The sequence below is a fragment of the Notamacropus eugenii genome, chromosome 6 (assembly GCF_028372415.1).
Source record: "Notamacropus eugenii isolate mMacEug1 chromosome 6, mMacEug1.pri_v2, whole genome shotgun sequence".
Taxonomy (NCBI): Eukaryota; Metazoa; Chordata; class Mammalia; order Diprotodontia; family Macropodidae; genus Notamacropus; species Notamacropus eugenii.
In genome coordinates this window covers 132660549-132686358 of record NC_092877.1, presented here as the reverse complement: position 1 = coordinate 132686358, position 25810 = coordinate 132660549, and the positions used below count along the sequence as shown (strand labels likewise).

The following is a 25810-nucleotide window of genomic DNA, read 5'->3' as shown; positions in this document are numbered from 1 at the left end:
AAATTTGATCATTCAACTAGTTCTAATCCACTGGCCTCAATTTATTTAACTCACTTCCCTGCATCTCTCTAAGGTTGTACAGCAAGGTACAGATGACAAAAAAGGTCAGATGAGGAAAAGACCATGGGTTGGCATCACCTGTGATGATATTTCAGAAGTGTATTCATTATTGATGTTATTTGTGTTTGGGAGAGAGGAAGGAAAGAGAATATTTCAGATTTAACTCCCTCAAGCACATTATCTTTTAGCCACATCATTCTGGTCTCCCTGTTGCCTATATTTTCCCAAGTTTTTAAGGTATACTTTGAAGAAAGAATAGTATATTACATGATCATGCACCTCTGATAAGGATATACGTTTTCACTGAACAAGAACTAAAACAAGACAACTGCCATAAAGTACCAAGGATCTGGGGATACAGATTAAATCATAAAAAGGATGGTCCTACATTTTATTTCCCTATCCAACTTGTTACTCCTGGTCCCAAACTTTATGCTGGAAACCAGTTTCCCCATTTGTTTCAGACAAATGCATTATGATGTGTTGTATATATCCTATAGATGACTCAACTGGGCTTTTCATTTTATTTTCATACTTCTTGATTATGACCTTAACCCATCCAAGCTAGTTGGGAGTTACTTTTCTGCATCTGGGTCATTTGTTGGACAAAGTATGCTACTTAGGACTTGATACTCAGAAGAGGGGAAGTATTTGAGACTAGAAGAATACTGGAAAAAAAGTTGTAGAGGTAATACTCTATTCATTGTTTGGGGTAGAAGCAAGAGTCTAATTTGACTGAAATGAACAGTCTCCACATGGCAACAGCAGAAAAACCCACACGAAGTTTATAAATAAAGAAGCAGCTGCATTATTTAGGAAGATATAGATAGATACAATCTACATACATAGTATGTACATGTGTATTTGTACAGACCTATGCATATGTAATTTTCCTTATACTTAGACACATATATGTATATAAACATATATGCACATATACACGCATTTGCTTAAAGAGAAAAAAATAATCCATAGGGTGATATATTTTCCCCAAAATTTATTAACTTGTTTTCAGTTTTCAATATGCACTTTCATAAGTTTTAAATTTTCTCCCCCTCCCTCCCCAACATTTTTTTTTAATGCTGTGTGATATATCCACAAAGGAAAGATGAAAGAATGCTGAATATAGTATCTAGAAGACCTGAATTCAAACATCACTTTTGACACTAAGTAATGGATGTATCACTTAACCTCCCTTTCTGTTTGTCTTTAAAACATAGATAACAATTATTACAACTTCACAGATTTATTGTGCACACCATAAGAAATAATTTATATAAAGTGATATCCAAACTTTCAAGTTTGATGTTTTTACTGTTGCTTTTATAAAAGGACCATTTTGAAGACTGCTGGACAATATGGTATATGTGGTTTGGGCATCCTTTACAAAATGTTCTTTAAGTATGTAAGGTACGTGAAGCATAATGTTTCCATTTCTAGAAGCTGGTTCTTCCAGGGTATGTTCTCTATTTATACTTGATACTTAAGAAAGAAAGAGGACTCCATTTGGGGAAGATTATGATAAAATCCTGTTGCTCTCATTTAGTTTAAGGAAAAACAAAGGGTTTCTCATCAAGTACAAGTTCCTAGAGAGTAGGGACTCTTATTTTTGTCTCTGAATCCCCAGAGACTAGCACAGTGCTTGGCACATAGTACACACTCAATGTTTGATGCATCAAACTGAATTCATAAGTGTGAGTTTTACCAATAGGACAATAGCTTTAGTTTTAAAGGGGAAGGGACCTGAAAGGTCATCCAATTCAGCCTCCTCATTTTACAAATGATAAACTGAGGCCTCCAAAGGTTAAATAACTTGCCCAATGTCACACAGCTAGTATGTGTGGGGAGGCAAGATATGGACCCTGGCCTTCGCTCTAAGTTCACTGCTGAACCTACTGTGCCATACTGCAAATGCAGAGCATAGTTTTATTGAAATTCAGTAGGTCAATGAGAGCCCATGTGGCTAGAGATTCAGTGCCCTATAGCCAACCAAAACATTTGTAAAATATCCTGCATACATTACCTCATTTGATACTCGCAGCAGTCCTATGAGGTAGATTCTAAGATGGATGGGGAATCCATGGCCTCGAGTTCCTCTTGTGGTCTTTTGACTGAATCCAAACAGGATGGCACTTGAGGACCTACAGGGCCACATGTAACCTCAAGACCACAGGTTCCACACCCCTGGGTAAGACCATGAGGGTTCTGTGGGTCTAATGATTTTTGGGACTCCATTACGTAGTTATCTTTCATTGCCATATGTGTGGACATTTGAATACAATTACTTGTCATGCAGATCATTGACAATAACACTGTATTTTGAATAAAACCTGCCAGATGTTGTCAGTGTGACATTGATCAAGTCATTTAACTCCTTGAAGTCTCAGTTGCCTTATTTCTTCATCAGTTGAATGAGGTGACAGAAGTAGACTATCTTTGATTCCATTTAATTCAACAGACATTTATTAAACTCCTATTTCATGCTAGGTATTACTATGTGTCCTGTTAGTTGTTGGGATTACTTTCAAGTACTTTGCAACATACTGTGGTACACTGTAAACTATATGCAAATGTAAAATTACACCAGATAGTCTGGGAAAGAAGAGAATATAAACAAATATGACAATAAAGACAGAGTAGGTGGCTTGGGAGTCAAACCTTAAAGGAAGCTAAAGATTTTAAAAGATGGAGGAGGGAAGGAATCTTAGGTCTGGGAGATGGTGTGTGCAAAGACAAGGAGAGGGGAGATAGAGTACAAAATTAGAGGAATTGTAAATAGACCAGTTTGCCTGAAGGAGACTAATGGGAAATCAGTTTGGCAAAGTATGGTGCAGCCAGATTTAAAGGACTTGAAATGCGAACTGAAGGAATTTGTTTTTTGTTTTTTTTTTTTTTATATTAGAAGCAATTCGAAATCTAAATAATATGGGCTCATCACCCCTTTGTGTTTTCCTTCATTCCAGAATTCCTCTTTGGAAGATGATAGACTGTGGCCAATTGCTTGATAGTGTATACATTTTGTTATGATTTTTAATATTCTGACAATTTAATAACTATGTACCATTTCTCATCTGTTACATAATGCTGAACAATAACAAATCTTGAAAGTTTGCATTTTCTGCATGATATTTAAAGGAAAGGTATGCCTTAGGCAATTTGTAATAATCCTACAGTCAAAGGTTGAAATCAGAGAGGGAAACCTTAATCTGATATTTTTTCAGTTCATGTGAAACACTAAACATATTCATGGAAGTTCACTGGTAAGGTAGATATGATAGGAATTTAAACAATATAGCACAGCCAATTTCGTAATAGAGTCTCCCCCTCCCCATTCTCACCTCCTCTCACTCACTCAGACTGGTAGAAAAAGGAGGAAAAAGAAAAATGTAATTTGGGGGGAAAATACTTCAACTTTGACTTGAACAAATATTTATTTGTCACCTACTATGTGATATTTGCAAATGTGTGAAAGAGAATAATGTGAGGAATGTGTAGAAAGGTAGGAAGGAAAGGTCTGGAAAGGTAGGCAGGAGGCATACTATGCAGACAAGTATGCTGACAACGAATTGCAAAAGGAGAGACTGAAATAAAAATAATACAAGTACAAGCCTACTGCACTTGTCAAGGCAAGAGAAGATAAGGGTCTAAAGTAGGGTGAAAACTATGTAAACGAAAAGAAGGGGACAGATGTTATAGATTTTATAGAAAAAGAATGGACAACATGGTAACTGAACAAATGGAAGGGAGGGCAGTATCCTTAACAAAGATGCTTCAGGCAATGTAATATGGTATAATGAAACAACACTGGTTTTGAAGTAAAAAACAAAAAACAAAAACTAGAGTTTGAGTCTTAGCTACCTATATGAAAAACAAAATTTTGGGGTTGAGAGAGAACTCCAATGCCATCTATTCTGACCTGAGTGTTTCAGACAAATCATGTTCCCTTATTGGAGCTCAATTCATTTTTTCCTCTAAAGTGTGGAAGATTGTTAAACTTGAATAGAAAAGGAAGGCATATTGACTTAGAAAACCACAAATTAGTATTATCTATGTTGAATTATATTTCTATTTATATTGTATTAATAATTTATTTAATAAAACATAATGAAATAACATATTTATATTATATTCATAATATGTTCATAAATGTGTTAAACATTTCCCAATTATGTTTTAATTTGTTCCTGGGAGTTCTGCTGGCAGCTTGCCACTCTCCACTTCCCCACCCTCAAATTGTGAGTTTGGTGTCTCTGAAATAGATAGTCTCCAAGGTTATTTCTAGTTCTGGAACTTGTGGACTCTCTAAGACACACAAGTTAGTAATCTTAGCATGACATGACGGTATTGGATTTTCCCAAATCTTCTCCACTCCATCCCCCAATAGACTATGATTTTGGAACATTTCTTGGAAAGTCAGCCACAAAACAACAGCCTGACCAGTTAGAACAAATATGGAAAGTGAGGATGTCAGTCTAATGAAATGAAATACATGCATACAGAGTACAAAAAAAAAAAATCCAGAAAAATATTGACTGATTTTAGAGTATTGTCTATATTTATTTCTTATTGATTCTCTTTTGAACCTTAGCCAACAAGCTACCCTACACTACATAGTATTTTGTGTGTCACCATGGAATTAGAAGTGAAATCAAGAAGTCTGTTCATATTTAATCTTTATCTAAAAATAAATTGTCTTACAGCTTGTGAAAACATGTTCAACTTTGTCTTATCTCAGTCAGTTGTTGATATAGATGAACAATGAGCTGTGCCCAAACTGAATAAGAAGAGATGCCTGAGATATCACATTGAGCATTTAAATTCATTAGGCAGTCATCCCAAGCTGCTCACTGATGCAAAAGTTCATCATTTTAACACTAAGATTTTCTAGGTCATGTTATAAGTTTGTGAATTTTGAAGCAACATTAATTAAAATAGCAGAGGATTCAAAGAGAAATAGGATTAAGCATGTTATAACTATACCATGTTATCAATGTTGGCTTCTCATCCTCTCCCCTGTTCACCCCATTAAGTTGTAGGTTCTTTGAGAAGTCAATGTCAAGTGTCTCTTTGCAGTGACTTTCACCTAGTGTCTCATAAATCATAAATATTTTATATGTTTCTTTAATCACTATATTGAATCAAAATTATCTTAAAGGTGTATCCTCAGAGACATGTATATCTAGAAAACGAAAATGACTCATCATGCCACAAAAGTGAAGGATCATAAGATTACTAGATCATAGATCACACAGGCCACAGAGCCAGAGTGTAGCACTAAATGCTACAAAATATTAGAACCTGAGATAAAAAAAAAAAAAATCTTTCCTGGTGGGTACCTAATCTATGTAAAACTTATTAAAAAATAAAACCTGGATAAGAATCATATTAGGTGAAAAAGGTTGAGAAATGGTAGTCTTTGTAGATGGTAGGAGGGTCAACAAGAAAGAGATCAGATATGGATTGAATTTATTATTATTATGTCAAATAATGACAATTAGGTTAGTAAGCACAGTTTGTTTACCAACAGAATAAAAGCAGACACATTCTGAGAGTAGGATAGTTAAGCAAAAATCCATAACTTAAAAACACCTTTGTTATATTTCTTTTCCTTGGGATCAAACTCAAATCAGATAAAAGCAAAGACACAAAGAAACAAATGCTAATCTTTCCATGGGGGAACAGGGAACAAATAGAGATTATTTCATTCTTTGTATTTTAATCTCCAGCCTCTATGACAAGACCTAAAACATAATAGATTTTTATTAAATGTTTGTCGATTGAAAGACTTATTCCAGTCATTCTTCTTTGGGGTTGAGTCACATACAACAGTTAAGATTTATACTTGGGGGCCAGGTGAAGGTGGCATATGACTATAATCCCTGCTACTGGTGAGACTGAGCCTGGTGGATTACTGGAGCTCAGAAGTTCTGAGACGCTATATGGTTAAAAGTCAAAGGTGTCCACAATAAATCTGGCTCTAATATGTTAAGTCACTGAGAGCAGGGGTCCACAGGCTACTGGAGGGGTGACTCAACACAGATTGGAAAAAGAACAAGTCAAAGATTCCTTATCTACCAGTAATGGGATCAGGTATATGAGTGGGTGTGTGTGTGTGTGTGTGTGTGTGTGTGTGTGTGTGTGTGTGAATGTATATACATATGTATACACTTATGTGTGTATATACTTGTGGAATGGAGATCGTATAAATTAAGCAGGATAGACAAATAATTGTGATATTCCCCAACCTACCCTACTGAAAAAGGAGACAGCAGAATGTAAGCTCATAAAAGGAAGAAACTACTTTTCCTTTAGAGTTAGTATTTCTCTTACCTTGTACAGGAGGGTGGAGGGAAATTAGAGTGACAGGGTGCTGAATCAGGAAGGTCTGCTCTCAAAAACTATTTCTGACATTCACTCCCTGACTCTTCAGTGTCCTCTCTTATAAAATGGAGAGAATGAAACCTATATTATCTACTTTACATGGCTATTGTAAGGATAAAACTAAATGAGGTGTATGAAACACTTTACAAACTCAAAAGGTACTGCCTAAATGTCAGCTCTTATAATCACCAATACCAAATGTTTGTTGGATTTTATTGAATTGACCCAAATATTTGGCTTTTACAAATATGTATTTTAGAATCTGTGTGATGATTTGGTGGGGTGAATCTGTCTATGTGATGCCATTTGTTACATGTGACTCTTCTTGGACCTTTTCCTGAAAATAGTACTTCTTTATGTGCCAAAGGCTAGACTCATAATCATTTTAATTATATCTGCTGAGAACATTTCTTGTTAATATGAACAGTCCTGAATGGACTGGTTTCCCTGAGATTGTCAGTTTTATCTGTAATCCTGCATAACGGCTTATGCTCCTTTCTAATCTCCAAAATGTTTTAAAATTAATCAATAAAAATGATGACCCTCATTGTTTGGGTCCAAATCCATTTTTATGAAGATTGAATTACTTTCACCATCTCTACCTCAGCAACCCTTTTGAGTTTTCAGTTAAGCCTTTAAAACATGCTTTGTTTCCTGTGACCACAATGAACAGAAATGAAAGCCTCTCCACTCAGTGTTTTTAATATGGCCACCCTGAGTGAACTCCACTAGAAAACTTATCCCTGAGCAAATAAATTAAGAATGATAAAAATTCTCAGTAAAGAAAAATTATAAAAATTACCTTAAAATTGAAAGAGTAAGAGTAAACACAGTGTGACTGTGCATGCATTTGCATACATGCATATGCTGCATGCACGTATATGCATGTGTAAAAATACATATATATATATATATATATATATATATATATATATATATATATATATATATAAATAGATCACACTTGAATCTTGACCCTATTACTTGAAATGGCTTCTGTTGAAATATTTGCATTCCCTCTCTCAAAACCTTGTCCATTAAATGGGATGATTTTGAAAACCAAGCACATAAGCTTCCAGCTCACACTTCGGAGTCCACCATTTTTTTTCTAACAAGAGGCTGCTCTGTTTAAACAACGAGATTAAATCCATTGGCCACTGTGTTACGTTCTCATTAAAAGACCCGAGACTGCTTCAGGCTTCTTAAAATCTCAGAATGCAGAACATAAGTAATCCAGACCCAATCAACTTTGGAAAGGCATCCAGAGGTAGGGTATTGTTTCATTTTTGAGTAGCAAAAGAATTCATAGTCCGCGTAGAATACTGTAGCTGTTGTTTATTGTCATTATTAGTAATAACAGCAATCAAAGTCTCCTGAATGCTTCATACCAACTTCCATACCATTAAGGAAAGGAGGGATGGCAAAATATAGTAATGATAACACAGTTGTATATCGAGAAAATATGGTGCCCTGAGACTATAGAGCTATGAAGGTCTCCAAAGCTATGAGAGTCTGACCAGGAACCCTGAACCACTAAGGAATAAGACTCTAGAGATGCCACTACCTGTGTTAGTATTTTGATTAGTGTAACGTAGCTGATCTAAAAGCAAAAGCCATTAACTGGGAAATATAGAGTTGTAGACTGGTCCTACTCAAAATCATCAGGATGATCAGCTTTGACATGAAGCACAAGCAGAACAGGTCACTCTCCTTTGTGTTGTGCTACTTAAAGATAAAGTAGAACAGACCCAATATATGAGTATAGAGGACATACATGGTTCAGTGAAAATGGTACAGACCATACAACAGGCAAAACACAGGTGGAGTAGACTGAAGATATTAATGTTGCAGTTATACATCAGCACCATATCATTATCAAAATCAGACACATATCTTAACCAGTTACAAGCAAGGACTTCGAAGACAAAGTCTTTGGTTTTTAAACAATACCTTTAACTCCAAGTTATCCAATGCAATGAAGATCAATTCAAGGCAATAAAGAGGAAGAAAAAAAAATTGATCACCCAGAACAGATTAGGTGAAATTAAGTGTTTAAACTAAAAAGCAAAAAGCTGATGATTCTGAATTCAAGAATAATCTTTAATTAATGCAAATTCCGGAAATTCTACCAAATAAGGAAATGGGTGAACAAAATGCCAATCTGAAATTATCTGAAAGAGGAGAAGGATGTACTTAAACTAAAATTTCAGAAATCCCCATTTCAGGATGATGGCACAAATATAACAGACTAACTATAACCAAACAACTTTTAAAAAACTGGCATTTGCTAAAATCATCACATGCATTTTTGCACAATATTTGATAGAAAATGTGAAGACTTTTCAAGATCTGCACACAATACTACATGTAGCAAGGCACTGCCATTGTAAGTGCTACAGAAAGGAAGGAAATTATCAAGAAATACCTTAAGGAAAGGTGTCAAACATCATAACAGAAATTACTTGACTAAAGGTTTGAAGCCCTGTGGAAACGAACTGAAAAATGGCATCAATGTTTCATTGGTATGGACCATAGAAAACCTGAACACCAAATTTTGCTCCTCCAAACAATTTACACAATATTTTATTATGATAGATAATTTATGTCTTTGACCATTTGATTTTACATTAATATAAATATTAACTTTGAAGGTATTATCATTTTTATGTTGGCAAGGCTCAACCATGAACATTGAATATTCCACAGTAATTTGTGGGGGGATTTTTGTCCTTAAAGGGAACTTTTAAATTTAATCCATACATTTTGTATGTTTTGGTAGATTTGATTACCAAATATTTTATGTATTTTGCAGTTATCTCAAAGAATTGCAAAATGCACAAGGAGGTAATATTAGAATGGGAAATCCAAGTCATCATTATAAATGATTTCTTAAATAAGTTGCTATTGGTGTTTTGGAGAAGTTTTAATTTTTTAAAAACTTACACAATTTTAGTGAAACACAGGAAAACAACTAAAACAGCTATAAAACAGGAGAAAGAAGATGGACAAATATTCTCAGACAACATGAAAAACAGATTTAAGCCTTATAGAAATGCTTGGGGAACAAGTCAGTATAACTCCACTTAGCAACATATAGGTTGTCTACAGTTTTACATTCTTGGATTCCTTAAATGTAAAAAAAAAAAGGGGAGAGAGGGGGTAGTCAAAAGTTTGTAATACTTATCAGAAGGATTGAATAAGGCTAAAAGATTTTGCAAGAAGGTCCCATAGTCCTTGGAAAGACCAGCCTCAAAAAGTAATGGAAAATGTCCTTCAATTCTTAGGAAAGGAATGGAGCCCATAGGAAAGGGGCAGTCTAGCTGTGAGCTTTGTCTTCAAGTAGTTTTGTCAGTAAAAGTTAGATTTTATAAAAGCCGAAGGGATAGAAGAATCTACAAATACTGTTTTAAAATTATATTCTATATCTGGTCTATTTTATGCAATGCACATTTCTATTTATTACTCCCTCTTCCCCAGTGAACCTAACCAGAATGATTTTTCTAAGACTTCCAGATTTATCTGTGGTTCTTTGACCTTTTGACTGTAATTAAGAATTTCTAATCCTGTCAGGAAACAGTTAAATTATCATATAAGTTTCTTAAAAATAATTTAAATGGTGTGATGAAGATAAAGTTGGAAAACATCTCTTCTGTTATAATTAATTGAAAATTATATAAAATGTCATACTTGGAAAAGCATATTGTGCACGCCATATTTTTTTACAAACAATTTCATCTGAGTCTTCATGACAACACTGTAAGTTGAGTACTTTAGACCTACATTTTACAGATAAGGAAACTGAGGTCCAGAGAGGTTAAATCACTTGTACAGAGCTAAAAAGTATCAAAGGCGTGTGCTCAAATTCAGTCTCAATCCAAATCTTCATACAGTCTTTATTTTTTGCATAATTATTTCTTTATGCCATCATTCATACTGTAGTATTTCAAGTATATGGGATTTCATCAGTTAGGTACCCTCTCTGACAATTCACTTTGCAATCCCTTTACAACTTAGTACTATTTGAGAAATGTTTTTACCCAAAAATTTCATCACCAATAAAATAATGAACCTTTCTTAACTTAAATAGGTTAGTCCTTCCACTACAGATATGCATTTCAAAACTTTTTACTTAAAATATGAAATAATTTCAGTTTAGTAGGACATAATTTGTGCTTGATTGTCAAAGCTTTCTTGAAGTCATGGTTGTCTACACAGTGTAACGAAGAGTCACAAGGATACTTGGAATGAGTAATTTTTTTTTTCTCCACCATCGGTTAACCAGAATTTAAGGGATAAGACCTAGAAACTATTCTTATTGGTCTCATACTACTTGCTTATTAATAGTTATTACTATTTACATAACACCTCATATGTGCTAGGTACTGTGCTAAGTATTATCTCTTGTGAATATGCACAACAACTCAGGGAAGTAGGTGCTATTATGGTCTCTGTTTTGCCGTTGAGGACACTAAGGAAGACAGAAGTTCAGTAACTTGATTCAGAAGGACAGAAGTAATGTTTCTGAGGCCAGATTTGAACTCAAGGTGTTACACTGAATAGAGCACTGGGTTGAGCACCAGAAAGATTCATCTTCCCAAATTCAAACTTTGTCTCAGATACTTATCAGCTGTGTGACCCTGGTTAAGTCACTTAACCCTATTTGTCTCAGTTTCCTCATCTATAAAATGACCTGGAGAAGGAAATGGCAAACAACTTCAGTTATCTTTGACAAGAAAACCCCAAAATGGGTTCACAAAGAGTCACATATAACTGAAATGACTCAACAACCACAGCCACAACTTTCTGACTACAGGTCCAGCACTCTATGCGCTATAGTGGTCCCTAGATTAACCACTCTCTCTGAGGGCTTTAGCTTAATATAAAAAAAAAAAAAATAAGAGTTGAGCTAGATGACTTCTAAGGTTCCTTGTAATTTAAAACCATAAACCTAGAAGTACCTAGGTGATGCAGGGGCTAGAGCACTGGACCCGGAGTAAGGAAGACTTGAGTTCAAATTTGGCCTCAAATACTAGCTTTGTGATTCTGAAAAAGTCACTAATCTTCTGTCTGACTCAATTTCTTCAACCGTAAAATAAGCATCACAATAGCACCTACACCCCAGGGTTGTTGTATGTATCAAATGAGATAATAATAGCAAAGATCCTGACACTTTGTAAGCACTCAATGAATGCTTATTTCTTTCCATGTAATTCTAGTGAATTTATGTGATTTTTTTTCTAAGAATCAATTCTTTTTTTTTTTTTCACTTAGGTCTTAATCTATATAGTCAGAGGCTATTAAACCAACTGACCATATGAGCCATAACTATTGTATATTTACAGCTACAAACAATTTTGGAAATCATGCTGTCATAGGATCTTAGATTTAGGTGTGGAAAAAATTGTAAGGAGATTAAGAGCCCCCTTCTTTTACTTTTGAAGAAATTAAGATATAGAAAGATTCCATAGCAAGCAAGCCCATAGTCACACAAGGAAGTGTCTCAGGCAAGATCTGAACCCAGGTCTTAGGATTCCAATTCTAATGCCTTATCTTTTACATCAGGCTGCCTCTTTATTTGACTGTTGGAGGAATGAGGCACAAAGAGGTTTAATTTATCTTGCTGATATTGTATATTCATCCTTCGTTGCCTAAGAAGACCATCCCATCAGAAAATTGATGACATGACTTGCACTTGACTTTGTTTTGAGTGAGGGAGGGCTGTGCAGGTCACCAGCCTCACTTCTCCTCCAGAACCATGTGAATCCAGTGACCAGATATTCATCAGGATGACTGGAGATGACTCAGGATGAGGCAATTGGGGTTAAGTGACTTGCCCAAGGTCACACAGCTAGTGAGTGCCAAGTGTCTGAGGTGATATTTGAACTCAGGTCCTCCTGACTCCTGCACTAGTGCTCTATCCACTGCACCACCTAGACTGCCGATATTATACTTCAGGAAACTGAGGCTCACCACATTGTCATAACGGTAAGACTGGGATTCAGACATCCAGTCTGTGCTGTCTTTACTACACATTGTGTTACTCCTTCTTGGAGGCCCTATGTAAATTATGTTTAAAAAAAGAAGTCTAGAGATAAAGAGAAACAATGTCATTCTAAAGATATAGTAAATGGGTGGAAGTAGCACCTAATGGAGCATTTGGTATTAACTCATTTATATATAATCCAGCAAATGACTCAGTAATGCAGGGGTACAGAGATACAGCAGCATAATCACTGCCATGCACTGAATACTTGCTCATACCCAGACACCCTGGCAATCAGGGAGAAGGAGGCTTAACTTTTGTAAATCAGCCACGATGGAAAGTTTTCCTGTGTTTCAGTCACAGTTTATCCTTTATTCTTTGCAGGGGTGAATGGCTGTTCTGCTACAGTCCAAACATTTGCAGGTCGCCAGAACTCACAGGCCCTGAAAAATCTATTTTATGTTTGACTAGGATCATTATCTTCCAAGAAGCTAATAGCTTAAGCTGGGAATGTATGTGCAGGGAAATCTGCTTTTAGAAATTCACAAATGGAATATTCCTTCTAACAGATGTCATTGAATAGAGAGCCATTCTACTTAATGTCCTCCTATCTGAAACCTAAGTCTATGGCTTTAGGAGACTGGCTTGAATTTCCTGGTGCCATTGATAGGGTACAGCTATATTATGAAAATCCAGGTAAGAGAAAACCCACCCCGATTCGTTCTTGTCAAGTTTGGTGCCATTTCCTAACAAATTTTTCCCAATACATTTCTTTATTGTGTTCAGGACTTAGACTGGCTCACTACATTTTGTATCTACTGCCCTGCCTGGCTTCAACTCCTCAGAATAAGATGCCCCCAAAGAATGTGGACCCTAGTGCCCCACTTTCCCCCTCTACTTTTGTGTGTGGTCCTGCTCCCACCTCTATATACACTTTGGATTGTAAACTACTTGAGGGCTAAGACTAGCAAGGGTTGGAAAGGGAGGGATGGGGGGATTCTGGGATCCCAGTCCAAGACCAGAGTACAGGGATGGGCCATCTGTAATGCATTCTTGAAATCAAGGTGGTAAAGATTTATTGTTATATTTTTCAGTGTACAGGAGTTACTAGGGAACCTACTATTTGAAGAGGGTAGATGTAAAGTTTTATATAAGATATTTAATAGTATAACATGTGCCAAATATGCTAATTAGGCAATTCAGGGTGGGATTAGGAAGGGGTTAGTTCTTAATGGAACATGTGCTTTTAGTGTATAACCAGTGCAGGTATTTTGCCCAGGCTTCCCTGGGAAATAGCCCAAAAAGGCAGCTACATGGAGGTGTGGTTTTAAGTCTGAAAGGTCCCTAAGTCAACTAATGGTCTGGGCTGACTGAGAAATACCCAGGCTGCCCCCATCAATGTCTTGCTAGATAAGATAAACATAAGGGAATATACATATGTGTAAGTCTAGGATACATATGATTGGTCAGTGAGCAGTAAATGTCGTTATGACCCAGTACACAGCCAGTTCAGCCAGTACACAGCTGCTTCAAACTAATAAATTCTACAGGTGAAGCTGGCTACTGTATCAGGAAGAGAGATAAAAGTTTTGCTGGGGCAGGCTGTCCTTGGGCTGGAGAGAACCTGGCTGAGACAGTGTTTTGAGGCTAGGGGAAAAAAATGTGATTTTAGAATTGGGGTCTAAGCACAAGTACCCAAGCACCCCATCTTTCTTCTTAATAATTGTATCCCCAGTGGTTAGCACAGTGTTTGATATGTAGGATGTGCTTAATAAATGATTATTGTATTGGACTGGATATGTGCAATATGAGATTTATTTTTCCTACTCCTGGTGATCTTCATGACCCTTGGTCAATGTGGGTTCCTAAGAGTGATTCAGAATTTTCTAGAAACCTCCAGGAATCAGCTTGTGTATGCAAGAGACGTGGTCATGACTACCCCAGAGAGACTGTGTACCTTGTGCATCCAGGTCCCTTATGAAAGTTTCCAACATTCTTGAAGTTACCTTGGACTATTAGTTTCAGTTTCATCACCGAATGCCTCTTATATCCCTGATTCTATAAATAAATGGTTCAGCTAAATTTAGGAGGTAACCAAAGATATGTTCTGTAGTGAGGAAGAAGCAATTAGCAAATTTATGAAATCTGCTCTATTGCCAACCTCAAAAAAAAAATCATGAGTAATATCCAGGCCTTTGAAAAGTTATATCAATATATAAACATATCAATTGGGTTATTTTGATTTTTGCTATGGAAACCACAGTATGCAATTTTAGGAGGAATGGGAAAATTAAATATTGTAGGACATGTTGGCAGATAATCATCTGATTCAATTAACTGCAAAACATTTATTAAGCAACAGTGGGGGTATAAATATATGAAACAAAAATGGTTCCCGTCTTCAAGCAACTTACAGTTTGCTAGGGTTAGGGAAGTACAACACGTGGAAATAAACTAAATAAAAGGCAATCTAATGAGGGAGAGGACTACAGATGCAGAAACAGGGAAGATTTCTTACAGAAAATGGCACCAGAACTGAGTCTTCATGGGGAAGAGAGTAAGTACTTATATAAGGCCTAGGATGTGCCAAACCCTGTGCTAAGCCCTTTACAAATATTGCCTCAATCAATCCCAAAAAAGAAACAAACAACAATTAAAAAAAAACCTAGAAAGTAAGTGCTATTATTGTTCCCATTTTATAAATGAGGAAACTGAAGCTAACAGAAATTAAGTGACTTACCCAGGGTCACACAGTTAGTAAGTGCTTAACTTGTTTGCCTCAGTTTCTTCATCTGTAAAATCAGCTGGAGAGGGAAACAACAAACTACTCCAGTATCTTTGCAAGGAAACCCCAAATGGGGTCACAAAGAGTCAGATACAATTGAAAAGACTGAACACCTTTCTGAAAGCATACTAAGGTTTGTAGGAGTTAGAGGAGAAAAACATATCGATTGCAGGTATGAGGGTTAGCCTGTGAAAAATCACAGACATAGGATATAGTATATGAAATTCTCAAAATAGTTATTAGACCAGGGTGGCAGAAATACAGCCCAAATGTAAGGGACAAATGCCCAGACAAGTACAGAGTTCATGTTTTCTTTATTAAAGGTAAGTAATGTAAAACAAATTAGGAACGGTTGATAAACAAAGGCGTTTGTAAGATATCTTGAAAGCAAGAGGAAATTAGGGAAAATTTTTGGCAAGTGAATAAAATGATCAGATCTTTCACAGGGGAGTATTTTGGGCAATTGTAAAGGATGCTTTGAATACGAGAGACACTCAGAGGGTGGGGTAGGGAACTTGCAGCCTAGAGAGCACATATGGCCCAGATCTCTGGGTACAGCCTTTTGACTGAGTCCAAGTTTTGCAGAACAAATTCTTTTATTAAGGGAATTTGTTCTATGAAGTTTGGATTCAGTCAAAGGGCCACACTTGGGGACCTAGGGTGCACATGTGCCCTTGAGGCCACAAGTTCCCCACCCCTGGCTTAGACCAATGGTGGAGGAGCTGGGATGTGGAAGGTGAGTATTATTGAGCATTTCAACTTGGGTGGATATCTGGGAGACTGAAGAATGAAATGGAGGTGAAATGCTGGGTAGGGATATATACATATATATGTGTATACACACACAAACATATATGTATATATACACACTCATATATATACATACATACATACATATTATATACATATTATAGAGCAGTAAAGGTTCAAGTGAGGTTATAAAAATAGTTGTACTATATACAGTATGGTTTAGAGACTTCTAAAGGTATTGTTGGTAAATGAATGGGAACAGAGAAGTTGGAAGGTCAGTGGGAACAATATACATCAACGTATACAATGAAGTCACTGAGCGTTAGAGTATTGATTGGTTAAGGGAAGAGAAGACTGTGAATTAATCACTAAACTTGTCAAGAAAATAGAGAAAATTATGTAAAAACTGATAGATTATTTCAGTAAAGATCTATATCATCTGGTATGAATCTGAAAGCATAGGTTGCTGAGTGACACAGCAGATGGTGGGTCTGGAAATGATTTTAGCATAGCAAAATGTTAAGTCAAATAAATATTTTATTTGAGTTAAAATCCAAATAGGATACTAACTATGTTTTACAATAATATTTTTCCCTTGTGTACCACTCTTCCCTCCTCCCCCATTACATTTCCATCTGTGAAGAGAATTCCTGAGTGGAAGTCTCTCTTCCAGTTTTTCAGATCATCACCTTGTTTTTTGGAGTTTCAGAATCTTGCCAAGGGAGGCGCACTGAGAGGTTTAAGTGATCAGCTTGTGGTCATACATTTAGGTTGCATCAGAGGTTATACTTTCTCCTTTCTCAGTTCTCACTGACTTTAAGGCTTGCCTTTATACCACATTACCTATTAACATCACAATTGAAGGAAGTTGGGGATGCTACATGGGGAAAAGAGGAGTGCTTTCCAGATGTGGGGGGATAGCTCTAAATCTATGATGCTATGATCCTTCCAATTATCTGATGAAGTAGGGAAGATAGACATTATTATGCCTTTTTATTGATACCTAAACTGAGGTTCATAGAATTGAAATGATTTGCCCAGCGTCACACAGTTCAATGGCAGCAAAGCTTAGATCTGAATGCAATCTTTGCCCCTACTCCCCTTTGACCTTTCTCCATTCCAGCCTTTTAGATATACTGCTGTAATTTCTACCTGCTCTAAAGTATTTGATAAATGGATTTCTGTGCTATGACTCTTCAGGTAAGTGGTCTCCTATCTACAGTTAGCCTCCTGAGGAGGTTTTACCATATTAACCTTGTATTTTATGCCACTTTATAACTTCATCTGTGCTATAAATATTCCTTTTATGAGCTGTGCCTTTTATGGGCAGTTAGTATTACTTACTGGTCATTACCATCCTTGACACAAGATCTAAGAATTCTCCCTGGCAGGCAGCATGCTACGAGGGAAAATACTGGACAGAGTCAAGTCGGAATACGTATGCTCTACTCTGGAATCTGCCTCTAATTAGCTATATGACTTTAGACTAAAGATTTCCCCTGTCTAAGCCTTGACTGTTCCATCTGTAAAACGAAGGGGTTGAACCAGATAACTGTTAAGTGATGTCAATTACGTGGTCTTATGATTTGTATTGGTTGAAGAGGAATTGTGAAGAAAATCTTTTCCTAACATTGTATTAGGAAGCTAGAAATTGCTTTCTTTTTTTACACATACCAACACAGATCTGAACGCCTTACCCCTTCCATTCTTAATTCCTCTCCTTAGAAATTCATTCCTGTTGTGTTCATTTTGTTAAACTCTTTTTGAAATGGTTGCATGAAATATCTGTCTCTTAATAACCTGTAACATTTATATTCTTAAATAGTTTTGGAAGGAAAGCTCAACTGACCTTTCTTTCTGAACTCAGGTTCTGCCTTGATTATCAGGATTTGCTTTACTAAGCATCCTTCTTCTATTCGCTCTTTGAACAGTTTTCTAAGGCACTGCCTTCTTTGAAACATAATTGGCCTAAAGCTTCCTAAGACATGGGCAACCCCCCTTTACTTTTCTTTTTCAAGAGTAAGTTTGCTTTTTTATACATGAAAGTTCTGCACAAAATAAGAATGACTGACTTGGAGGGTTCTCTCTAACTAGGCATTCAAATAAAGTTTCTTTCAGTCATATTAGATGTACATGTTCATGTTTCATTATATTTTTAAATTTCCACTGGTTGTTGTCTTTTCTGATTTTTGTGTAGTAGGTATGAAAAGCTGATGACAGAATCATGGCATCTTTCCCACAAAGAAGCAAAATGAGAAAAAATAGCTAAAAAATATGATGATCTCTCCCCAATTTACTACATTCCCACTCACATGGCAAAACCATAATATTTAATTCAGAATGTTTATTGTACATAAATGGTACAGTGTTAGAAAATAATGCTAGAAGTTTTCATCATTTCATGATAGTATCCAGGCACAAAGAGCTGAATTAGGGAGGATGAGGAATGAAGAAAATATTTCTGGGAATAAAGAGGAGAGATACAAGATTCTGGAAAGCTCCTCAATTACCTATTTTAAAATGGCAGAATCTTGTAAGAATTCCAGACAATCCACATCCAGAGAAAGAAGTGATGGAGTCTGAATGCTGATGAACATATACTAATTTCACTTTATTTTTTTATATCAAATCTTGTCTCTAGGAAGCAATAGGCAACTTCTTTCAAATCAAATTACATTGGGGAATGTAACCCTGAGAAAACATATTTGCTAATTTCTACCATTCTGAAAGAGAAAATGGAATATATACATATATGTGTGTGTGTATGTGTGTGTATGTATATATATAAAAGTATTAAATCTGCTATGCTGAGTCACACGAAAGGGTCCATGCTTTCAGAACTATACTTTTTAGCAACTAGGACAAATATGAAGGTGTGGATGGGAGAGACTAATTAGGGGTACAACACAGGGGAAGACAGCCTACCCAAAAGCTCAAAAGATTTCTGTGGTAATGAGCAGGGGTGACTGCAGAGAAGGGATGGTGACATAAGGCTAGGGTTGTGACCAAGAAAGTAGGGAAGACTGCTGGACATTTCTATACTGTTGACAGGGGAGTGAGATCTTTAAATTGTTGTTGATTACTCCTACCAAGGGTGAGGATCTGCTCTGCCATCAGTCTTTGACGTTGTTTCTGATAGTCGTAAGAAAGTCTACCTTCTGGTAAAATGAAGGAGGTTTTCTCCATGACTTCTACCAGTTTGTAAAGGATAAGCATGTTCACTAAGAAGTTCTAACTTTCCTGCAACAAAGCTATTTTCTATAAATGTATCTAAGTCTCTCTAATTCTTACATTTTCTTCCTGTACAATTTATCCGATACAAAGCAGTCTCTGTAGTTCCTCAATGTTATTTAATGTAACTAAAAGGCAGCATGGAGTGCTGGACAGAAGACCAACATTGGAGTCAGAAGACCTAGGTTCACGCCCTACTTCTGATACATACTTATTAAGTGTGTAATCATGGGCAGTCACTTAAACTTTCATCGTTCAGACAACTTTCTAAGACTGTAAGTTTCAAGAGTTGTTAACCAATGAACTTACAACTTTGGAGTAAGTAAAACAAAGCACCTACTTAACTTGGTCTACTCAATAATTGTATTCCTGACTACACATACATACATATACATATATGGGTATACGTAGGTATATATTGCAACATATACGCATGTATATATACGTATGCATGTTAAACATATACCCTAAGGAGAATAGATATAAGAAATAAAAGTCCTGAAAATGACATAAAATTAATAACAGCATTTTTTATAACAATGAAGAGGTGAAAATAAATTAAATATGTATGGAGTATAGAGTGGCTAAATAAATTGTGATACATCAATAATAGGAAATAGTTGACACAGTGGATAGAGAATTATTGAGGCAGGAAGACATGAGTTCAAATTTGCATTCAGACATTTGCTAGCTCTGTGACCTAGCCAGACAAGTCACTTAATCTGTCTGACTGAGTTCCTCATCTGTAAAATGGGGATAATAGAAACTATCTCCCAGGATTATTGTGAGGATCAAATGAGAACCTCAAACACTTTGGAAATCTTAAAGCACTATATAAATGCTATTATTACTGTGTTAAAAAAAAAAAAGAAAGAAAAAATTCTGAAAGAAATGGAAAGTCTAACATGAACTGACACAAAGTGAAATAAATAGAACCAGGAAAACAATTTGCCCAATGGACAAAACAATGTAAGGAAAAAGAACAATAGGAAGACCACAAGACTGAATGTCTTGTAATTATGATGACCAAGCTTGGGCTCACAGAAGAGCTAAGAAAACATAAGTTCTTCCCTTCCTTAGAGAGCAGGAGGACGATCAGCGTGAAATACCACATACACTTTCACACAGCCTGTGTATTGTTTGGTTTCACTGATGTGGTTCTTCTTTTTTAAACTCTTTCCCCTTTTCAAATTTTTTCTTTAAGCTTTGCTGGGATGGGGTGATGGGAATATATATGGGAAGAAATGTGATTCTTAAAGAGTGTCATCAACTTTTAAAGCAAAAATATATGTATATACATACTTTTTTTTTGGTAAAATGAGAACTATATTGTCTTTTGGGGGATCCTTCCTATTTAAAGATACCTGAATCCTTTAATGCAAATCGAATATGTCCATCTGTCTTCCCATAAATTGGATTTTCACATTGTGATTTCCTTAAGTCAAATGCACCTGTAGATTTATTGTTATTTGTCATCCTTCAAGCATTAGGGTAGGATTCTGGTCCTCTTGTAATGAAGTTTGGTGAATAGATTTACATTCTCTCTTGATAACCTTCAGTTTCAATTAATCTTGTGAGGTTCTACCTAGTACCAGAAAAGAATGCTACTAATTTTTATGGTGTTTGAATCTTTGCAAAGTACTTTTCTTACAGTTTTTTGAGGTTGTTTTTGCAATTATTATTACCACTCTCTCACCCACTTCCTTTTTTAAGAGATGAAGGTGTGCCTCAGAGAGGTTAGTTAACTTACCTGTAACCCTATAGCTAGGGACAGAAGCAAGATTCAAATCTAGGTTTCTACAATACAAGTCTGGGTCATACTCTACATTATTACAATACCCTAATACTTATATGTTTGTTCCTGTTTTTAATTGCTTTTATTTTATTTGGATGACTTAGAACCAGCTTAACTAAAGTTGATTTGGTTTTATTTCTTTTTCCATTACAATGTAAAGACAAATAAATCATTGACTAGGTAGGGAAGGGTAGTTTCAAAGGCACAAAGGAAGCAAAAGTGTCTTAAAGGAGAAAAAAAAGCCAGTTTCCTACAGTACCAGTTTAAATAGTTTTACTGGAAGATGGCTTGCTTTTACATTCCCAGCATGCATTTGACAAAGAGCATACTCTAATTAGAAATACAATAGACATTACTGCTATTTGGAAATGAGTTTTTAAGCAATGAAACACTTTTAAAACACTGTACTTTAGTGATTTCTCCTATATTCTTTCCCCAATACTCTTTAAGCACTGTTTAAATATATGTGTATATATGCATATGTATATGTGTATGTGTGTGTATGTATGTATGAATGATGAGAAAATATTTTTTTTTAATAGAGAAGAGTTTTGATGAGGCCAGGAAACCATAATGTTGAGTTTTGGGGTGGTCAGGACCCCAAAATAATGACACACCAGGTCCTGCTGAATGAATTCGACTCAGGTCTTTGTAAAGTAAAACAAAGTTTATTAAAGCTTTGACTCTTAAGGAGCCTAAACAATTGTGATGCTTGTATTGACAAGCAGGTCAGAGAGAATCTCAGCTAGATAGAATCAGAGCTGGATTGAATCTAAGGGCCTTCAAGGAGGTGAGATAGAATTTATATACAGAAAGACTGTGGGAGGGTTGTGGAGGTGTTATAGTAGTCTGGGAGGAGGACCAGTCTAAGGAGGATCTTGATGAGACTAGGGTAATTATTGATGTAATCTAGGGTGAGAAATAGCTGGAGGCAATTGGTATCAGATAATGCGGGGCTTGGGTGGGAAGTAAGTGGGGCAATCCAGAAGTAACAAACAATGAAGTGCAAGGATATGTTAAGGGTAACAGGTCTGAGTATGAAAGGCCAGATTAAGTGAGAAGACTCAAGGGGAGTTCAAGGGGGTTCCCATAGTCTATACCCCATCAGTTTGTCATAAACATCAATGGGAAGTAATATGATACATACTCATAACTTTTAAAAGACATCTAATTTTAGGAGTTTTAAGATTTAAAGTTCTTTCATTCTCCCTTGAATAAGCAAATTCAATAAAGGGAATGTGTTATATTGGACTTGACTGTCAAATTCCTTCCTTTCTAATTTCTACAAGCTGTGTATCTGTGGGCAAGTCATTCTGTCTTTTTAGACATGAGTTTTATTCACTTAAAAAATACTGGGGTCACATTAGGTGAAAATAATATCAAACGTCTAGCTATTGTTTGGACAGCTTGATATTGCTTCTAACAAAGTTGGAAATATGGACATTTAATAAAAACTTGTGTGGGTGACTGTGCATTATTCTTCAAGACCCCCATTTCTAGAACACTGCCACTTTATTCTAAGGCAAGATAAAAGTATAAATGAAATCAAAGTCATTACAATTATAGAAATAATTGTCACATAAGAAGCAGAGATTTTTGTAGGAGTGATGAGAGAAGGGTTTGTATTCCTCCTTTGTTTTTGAAGAAGACCATGACATCAGAGAAATGATGATAGGACTGGCACTTGACTTTCTTTTGAGTGAGGGAGGGCTGTGCAGGTCACCAGCCTCACTTCTCCTCCAAAGTCATCTGGAGGATAAGGAGAAAAAAAAGGAAAAGTGGTAGAGGAAGAAGGGTAGAAGGAAGAAAAAGAGCAGCCCACAGCCCAGTACTATAGAAATAACTGAATAGGAGTCAAATTACCAAGAGTATTTCCACAAATAATCGTTTTCAACATAGGACAGAGAAAAACACAAAGGGTAGACCACAAATACATTTGCGATTGTCCGTCATACAGAGTTTGGTCAAAGAAAGACAAATGTGATTGGGCTGTATCCACTGTTTATTTCTCTTAAAGCAGGCAGCATGCTTGCATAGGAACCAGTCAGAACTGTGCTCAATTTGGGGGGTCAGGCTACACAGTTTTTATACCCTTCCATCATGACTGTACAGGGGAAAGATCACTATTATCAGACCATTTCCAGTCATACCTGACCACACCCAGTCTTAAACTATCTAGATAAAAGAATCGGGCTCCAACCAAGCTTGAACAGAACATAATGGGGTTTTCCTACCTTAGATGAAATTACTTGCAAACTTGGGTGGGGGCTGAGCAGGATAAGGAGAGTCTGTTCCATCTCATTATCACTAATGTCCTTCTGAACTTAAAGTCAGAACTTTGGAAAAAAGGGACTGGTGGAAACTCTGAGTCTAATTTTGCTGTTTTTTTTTCCTTTTTTGCTTTTTTTTTGTTCATTTATTCTTAGTTTTTAACATTCACTTCCATAAGTTTTAAATTATCTTCCCCCTTTTCCGCCCTCCCTCCCTAACATGGCCTGCAATCTGATATAGACTCTATATATACATTCCTATTAAATGCAATTTCATATTAGTCATGTTGCATAGAAGAATTATAATGAATGGGAGAAACCATGAGAAAGCAAAGCAAAAAAGAAAATAGTCTGCTTTGCTCTACATTCGGACTCCATAGTTCCTTCTCTGCTTGTGGATGGCATTTCCATTGTGAGTCCTCTGAAGCTCATTTTTCACATGTTAGAGGATTAGGAAGTTGAATTTTTATGATTGGTAAGAGAAAATATGTGGAAAGTAAAAATAAAATCACTGGAGATGAGTGGGGAGGTTTATGCTAGGTAAGAAATACCATCAAGTCTTAGGTGAGGAAACCTTGGCGTTGCCTATGAAGCCTAATTAAATCATTTCTTGTTTTATCTTTGCTTCTTTTTCTTAAAGTACATTTATATGTGGAGGCAGTAATTATTGTTATTACCAATAAATGATTTTATGGAGAATTCAATAAGAAGCATTGTGCCATGGTAGAGCACTAGATTTGGGATCAGAGCTCTTCTACTTGTTACTTGTGTGACCTTGGGAGAGTCATATTGTCCCTCTGCACCTCAGTTTTCCATTGGTAGAATTAAATTTAGAGCAGATGATATGGTATATAAAATCTTCTCATACTAGGAAATGCCTAGAATGTAAGAAGGCTATTTTTTGACAGTGCCAACATAAATGCCATGCACAAGCTGGCCTTCACAGCAGTGTTGATCAGCAGAAACTATGCAATTCTTTTCGGCTGCTGGGACTGACTTGAGTGTAGGAGATAAACTCAGCTGCTTCTGTGAGGCTGCAAAGGATCAGGGTGCCAATCTTCACACTGGAAAATAAGGGAAAAGAAGAGTCAGCCTTGAGCATCCTTTACCAGTAGATGAGTGTGCCAGGATTCAGAAGGTGACTGGGAGCCATCACTGGATGTTACTGTTATTTGTACCATTCTGGCCTTCTCTAGGACCCCTAAGCACTTAGTCAAATATTCACTCAGGTTACCAACGGTATTTTTCCTAAAGCATTGACTTTACCATGTCACAACTCTACTCAATAAACTCCAGTGGTTTCCTATTACCCCTAGAATCAAATACAAAATCTTGTTTAGTGTTCAAAGACCCCTTCTTCCTTTTCATTTTTTTTTCAACTTACTTCCTGCAACATATTCTTTGAAACTCTACCCCTGGTCTCCCTGCTCTTCCACAAAAAAGACATTTCATTTCTTGGCTCAGGGACTTTTTTCTGGAATATGTCCGGAATATGTGCCCTGTTCATCTCTACCTACTCATTTCCCAGGCTTCCTTTCAGTCTCAACTAAAATCCGATCTTCTACAGATAGCCTTCTGTAATCCCTCTTTGTTCGAATTATTTCCTATTTATCCTGTATGTAATTTGTAAGACAATTTTCACTTTATGTAAATTTGCATTAAGGCAAAACCCACTTTACATAAAGAATTATGAAAGAAATCCACATAAAAAATGCACTTAATATTAATATTACTATAAACTACCAAGTTCTCTCTCTCTCCATTCCTGCTCCTCTACTTGGCATTCTTTGACTTCCTACCCCTCCCCAAAATAAAACAAAAGCAAGCAAAACAAAAAAACCTGCAAGTGAAAGCAGAACAGACACAATGCAGCTAGATCTGAGGTTGGCTAGACACCTCATTCCCCTTCTCCCTTCAACCCACCTGCCTGCATGCCTATCTTCTGTCCATCTGCACTTGGGTACTGTACATCAGTCCCTGGCCTCTGAGGGTCTCCTGCCCTTGGCCCTCATGTGTCACCTGTCCTCTCCTGTGTCACTGTCTGGCCTCCACATCTCTGCTTTCCACCCTACCCCTACCCTCTACATGTTCTTCCTCCTGCTTTTGCTTCTCTCTCTTGGGTACCTACATGTCCTTGAACCCCATGCTGGAGGTCCCCTTCATTCTCCCTTTCTTCCTTCTTCCTTTCCCCACCTCTGCAGGCAAATTCACATTACATGAAAATAGTTGAAAGGTACACTTACATAACAGGGAATGTCTTTTGTCTCTTTTTTTTTTATCCCTGTCTTTTGTCTCTTTTTGGTTTCCCTGGCGCTTAGCACAGAGCCTGGCAAATAGTAAACAAATAATAAATGTTTTCTGACTGTCATGTGACATCATTAAATTTTAGGCTAAATTCAGCCAAATTTATTTCCATTTGTGGGCATGCTTCTGGAAAGTAGGAAGGTCAAATTCATTCTAAAGGAGCTCCAAGTCACGTTAAACAACTGGGAGCTGTGAAATATAGCAGGTGATTATGTCTCCTAGCAAAAGGTTATAATTCTGTTACTGTTGCT

General features: G+C 36.4%; 1 long non-coding RNA gene across 1 annotated transcript; it reads right to left on the bottom strand.

Annotated features, from left to right (window-relative positions):
* Positions 1-24098: 24098 nt before the first annotated feature.
* On the bottom strand, positions 24099-25583 carry LOC140510613 (uncharacterized). The gene is made up of 2 exons (XR_011969307.1): positions 25499-25583; positions 24099-24319 (listed from the first exon to the last, which is right to left on the bottom strand). It is a non-coding gene; the product is annotated as an uncharacterized lncRNA (long non-coding RNA).
* Positions 25584-25810: the final 227 nt, after the last annotated feature.